General features: G+C 40.9%; 1 protein-coding gene across 1 annotated transcript in view; it reads left to right on the forward strand.

Moving 5' to 3' along the window:
• Positions 1–5,000, forward strand: part of LOC138039780 (uncharacterized) — an 84,741-nt gene that overhangs the window by 54,294 nt on the left and 25,447 nt on the right. The window lies entirely within an intron of this gene.

A 5,000-nucleotide genomic window follows, 5' to 3' on the forward strand; every position in this document is an offset into this window, starting at 1 on the left:
TCTAACGACAAACGTATCTCCTCTGGACCCTGTGCAATATACGCCTATGTCAATCTGTAAAATACGCAATATAAGCAATACGTGCAAAACCAATCTCGTTCCCAGAGTCATCGTTTCCTTGACCAGTGGTCGGGAAAGAGAGACTCTCGTGGAATCCAAAAAGGGCCATATTTGATTGGCTATTGAAAAACAGTTTCATTTCCTGATGATCTAGAAATAAATAAATCTTTTTACAACTTACCAGTTCCGTAACGTTTTTGTTTTTGAAAATACAGCAATTTTCACTTACGTGAGATCAGATGCTGAAATCTGTTTTGATTGATAAAAAGTATCTCGTTGTTGTTTATTATCCGCAGTTTAAAAGCTTCGGGTGTATTAGGAGATGTGTTTATACTCATGTGTACTGTTTCCCGAGTGAAAAGGAAGCGCTGTCATGGCAAGGTGAACTCCATTGTTCATTTCTAACCGTCTCCCCTCACGCACACACAATAATTTAACCGGAACCACAGCTTTCTGGTTCCGGTTTTGGATTATTCCACAGCCTCCTTCGCCCGTTCTGCTCAGTGGACAAGGGTAACGGAGGTTCTGGGAACGAGATTGGTGCAAAACGGTTTATTTTATCAGCGGTTAATTTGCAAAATGCCAAACAGCGCATGCCCACCGTTCCCACGAGGTTCTCCTGTAAACAGCTTCAAAATAAATGTGTTTTGCTGTAAGTGTTTCCAACATTAATAGCCTTTCATCTTTGACCATCTTCTGTTATATGCTCCACTGAATTATAATAGACTCGTTTTTAATGTCCTCTTGATAACCGTTTCATCATGACAACCAGATAGCTAGTTCTCCAAATCCGGAACAGTCAAGATCGTAAGTAAATGCTTTCCCTCAAAATTTTCCGTGATTCAGGGACGGCGGAGCTTATTTTGTATTGGGCGGCTAACAAGCAAGCGCCGGTGACGCTAACTTGTACGGGGTTCTGGAGGAATTCTCTGCCAGAAAATTTTGAAATCTTGAAGCTCGGAAATGCTACTTTCAGCATTCTCGGCGAGATATCAAAAAAATAAAGGTGGATCAACGGTAAAAACCTTTTTAAAATATTTGTTTTTTGCTTGAAATCGGGGGGGACTAAAGCCCTCCCCCCCCCTCCCCCCTGCTCCGCCGTGCCTGTGATTGTTTACATTTGGGTCGACATTTTCGTAAGTATAGCCTAGAGCAAAATTTAACATTTATGTTGAGTCTTGTTATCCTACATCTCTTGCCATTTTAACTTGATGGATTTGTTCTGTGCATGTATAAAGAATCGGTAAGTAGTAAGTCGTCTGCCTGGGGTGGGGGAGATGATTACTTCCTCCTGCCGAAAGGATTCCTATAAATTCCCGGAGATCTAACGGTGACGAATTCTCAAGTCTATTACCTAAGCTGAAGTGTTCTGAATTGTTTATTTATGTTGCTCGAGAGGAAACTCGCACGATTTGAACTGACAGTTCATTACATTGATTTCAACACGGGTGTAGGAAAATTTAAGGCAGTAATTCACTTCTGTCTTAGGAGACAGAATACGCTATTTTGTGAACCTTAATTATCGTAAAATAATAAAATACCCGTGAATGCTGTCTTCTGGTACAACAGTACTTCAACAGGAACAAGTCCATCGAGTTAAAATGATAAAAAAATATATATATACAAAAACACTGAACGCAACATCTATGTAAACTTTTGCTCTGGGATCAACAAGGTATACTTACGAAAATGTCGACCTCAAATGTAAACCATCATGGAAAGATTTGTGTCAATGCTCAGCGGCATATAACAGAGGATTGTCAAAGATAAGAGGCGATTGATGTTGGAAGCACTTACCACAAAACACATCCATTTTGCAGGTGTTTACAGGAGAAACACAATCTCGACCCCAGAGCTCTTCTCTTGACTGAGGGAGAGAAGAGCTCTGGGGAACCGTGAAACAAAGTGTCTTAATTCTCATTGGTTTTGGTAAAGAACAATCAAAAGCGTCTCTAATTGGTGCATTCATGTTAGCACGAGGAGTGAGCAGGCACCGTAAGGTTCAAATAGCCAATTTTTGGCTATGAGAACCCTACGGCGCATGTTCTCCTACATATAGTTTCTCAGAGCCTTGGGTCGACCCGAGGCTCTGGTGACGAGAATGTGAGAAGCCTCGTGGAAACGGTGAGCTTACGCTGTTTGACCTTTTCCAAGTTAACAGCTGGTAAAATAAAGGGTTTTGCACATATTGCGTATATTGCGTATTTTACAGATTGACATCAGCGTATATTGCGCATATTGCGTTGCGTTGGGTTGCGTATTTTACAGCAAGCTGTTTGTACGAGAGTTCAGGAAAAATAATGTGGAGCGCCCTTTTTTGAAATCTCTCAAGGTCATCTGGCAGGTACTGCGGTAGGGAGTTGTGAAAGATTTCACAAGCGCTTTCAATAACTGAATGGATACAAGTCATATAAAACCAGAGGAGATGTTTGGATGGAACATAGGCGCGTTTCAACCGTCTAAGGAAATACAAGCAAGTCGCAGCCTTACCGCGAACGACTTTCACGTTTTCATTCCGTTTTAGATCGGCCGAGATGTTTAGACCGAGCTTTACGAGATAAATGATCTCAATTTGCTTGCGATTTATTATGATAGGTTCTAGATCACTTAATTTTGAGAAACAAATACGCAGTTCCTTGCACTTGTTTTCATTAAGCTGAAATCTCTCCGCCTCCATCTTTTCCATGAGTTAGTCAACATAGTTCTGCATCACACTCGTTTCGTTTTTGTAAACAGCCTCCGATATTGTGGTATCGTCGACGTATTTCCAAAGATCAGCTCCAATGTGTAAATCATTAATCATAATCACTAACAACCACGGGCCTAGCTTTGTTCCCTGAGATATTCCTCCCGAAATGGCACCCCATTCAGAGAGACATTCATTACTTAGTTTCACCCTCTATTTATGATCGATCAAGAAATCTAGAATCCAACAAACGATAGGTCTAGGGTTACTGTAGTTAAACAGTTTTTCAGCTAAAATGTGGTGGTTTATCAGATCGAAGACTTTGCGGAAATCGACGAGGACGACGCTAGCACAAGCTCTATTTCCATCGGTGTGCTCCTCCACTTACTTCTTTCGTTCTAACGGGAGACTATCTGGTTTGTCATCCTTTGCACAGAGCTCCTCAATATACTCTATTAATCTCCCACTGGCTCGGTCAGTAAGACACCATCCTTGCTTTAAACGCTATCCTCTTTCTTTCCTCTACGTGTCTTCTGGATAAGTTCCTGTACTTTCACATACACCAAGTCTGGCCGTCCCGGTCTTTCTAGTTCTTTCATTTTCTGGCACTCGTTTTCCCACCATCTGGCACATGCACTGTCCGTTTATCTACGAAGCTCGTTGTTTAATTTCCTATAGATATGTCTCCCGTGCTCCTAGCTCACGTTTTTCCAAGTCCTTTCTTCCATCTTATTTAGCATCTGTTCTGTAAACTAAGATTTCTTAGCCTTCCTCCTGGCTTCATAACCAATCCTATCTTCACCGCGTCTTATTACGGCTCTCTTCAGGTAGTTCCAACTGTCTTCCACATCTAAATCATTGCGATCTTTGCTTTCCTCCGTTATAAGTTTATCTAGGTCTTCTGTCTGTTCCAGATTCGTTCCACAACCTCTCCCTGTTCCATCTTGGTGTCGTCTTTGCACCTAAAGTACTCTTTTCATTCTTACCTAAACCTCTCGAAGGAATTTCCAAAAGAATGGAGTTCAGGGATCCACATTTGCAGTCGTCCGGTCGTCCCAGACGCCTGAAAACCTGTGCGGACGAGTATAATAACTCCAAAAGTCGTCCGTTGGACGATTGAAGGTTTAATAAATGTCTTTTCATGAATGTCATCAAGTGCTATAATATAGACAGACTGTACTTTGTTTCTGTTCGCTTTTCGTTCAATGGAAACTTCCACAAAATAAGGAATAAACATGCAACTTTTCTAAGCAATGAAATCTCAAGTTCGGGCGCCATCTTTGACCACGCGGTATTTTCCATAGAAGACATGTAGTTACTAGTCAAATTACAAGGTGTTTCGCCACCGCCGGCAAAAAGGAAAACAAGTCGAGGAGAACCTGCTGCTTACTGGAAAACAAAATCTTGGTAGCATATAAAAGGAATACACTAGACAGGACCATTGAAACTTTTGGATCTTTGAATCGTAACTTTGTAAGCTACATTCAAGTACATTTTGCCGTGGCAGATATGGACCACTGTAAATCGGGTTCCCACGATCCAAATAGCATAATATTCGAGAGTCAAAATTCGTAATTTCCGACGAGATTGTAAAGGAAAACGCGAATGCTCAAGTTACAAGTAATGTTATCGACCATTTTCTGTACAGTATACTTGCGCATTTTTGCCCGGGCAACCCAAAATTTGTCCGGGCAAGTATATCATACGATGTACTAGCCCGGCAGGCGACTTTGATAAAAAATGAAGATGGATCCCCGGAGTTTATAAAAGTCTGCAGAGAATTTAGGGAACAAACATGGCTGCTCAGTATCTTTGTCTAGGGACACCACGACATGGCCTCAGGATGTCATTTAAAAAGTGCACTGTTATCAATTACCTTTATGTATTGGGTTTTTTTTTCTTTCTTAAAGTTAAAGGAGCTCTTTGGCTAGCACATCTTAGGGTGTGTACATGAATTTCGGACCAATCTGTTTGGGACTGGTTAAGTTTGGCTTAAGATGTATTTAAACCTTTCAAATCTGGATTTCTACCATTTATTCATAATTCTGTACGCATTAAAATAGCTCAACAGAACAGTCGTGGAGATTACCTCGAGGTCTTGAGGGAACTGGGGGAATAAAAAATATTTTCTTTTGATTTTTTACGAAATATATCTTACACAGTTCATTTAAGGCACTTAATTTATAGCCAGGGAATAATTTTCCATCTCTCTCGCTCGTTCACTGACACTCACTTGCTTGTTAGCAGTATATTA

Source organism: Montipora capricornis, chromosome 3 (genome assembly GCF_036669925.1).
Source record: "Montipora capricornis isolate CH-2021 chromosome 3, ASM3666992v2, whole genome shotgun sequence".
NCBI lineage: Eukaryota > Metazoa > Cnidaria > Anthozoa > Scleractinia > Acroporidae > Montipora > Montipora capricornis.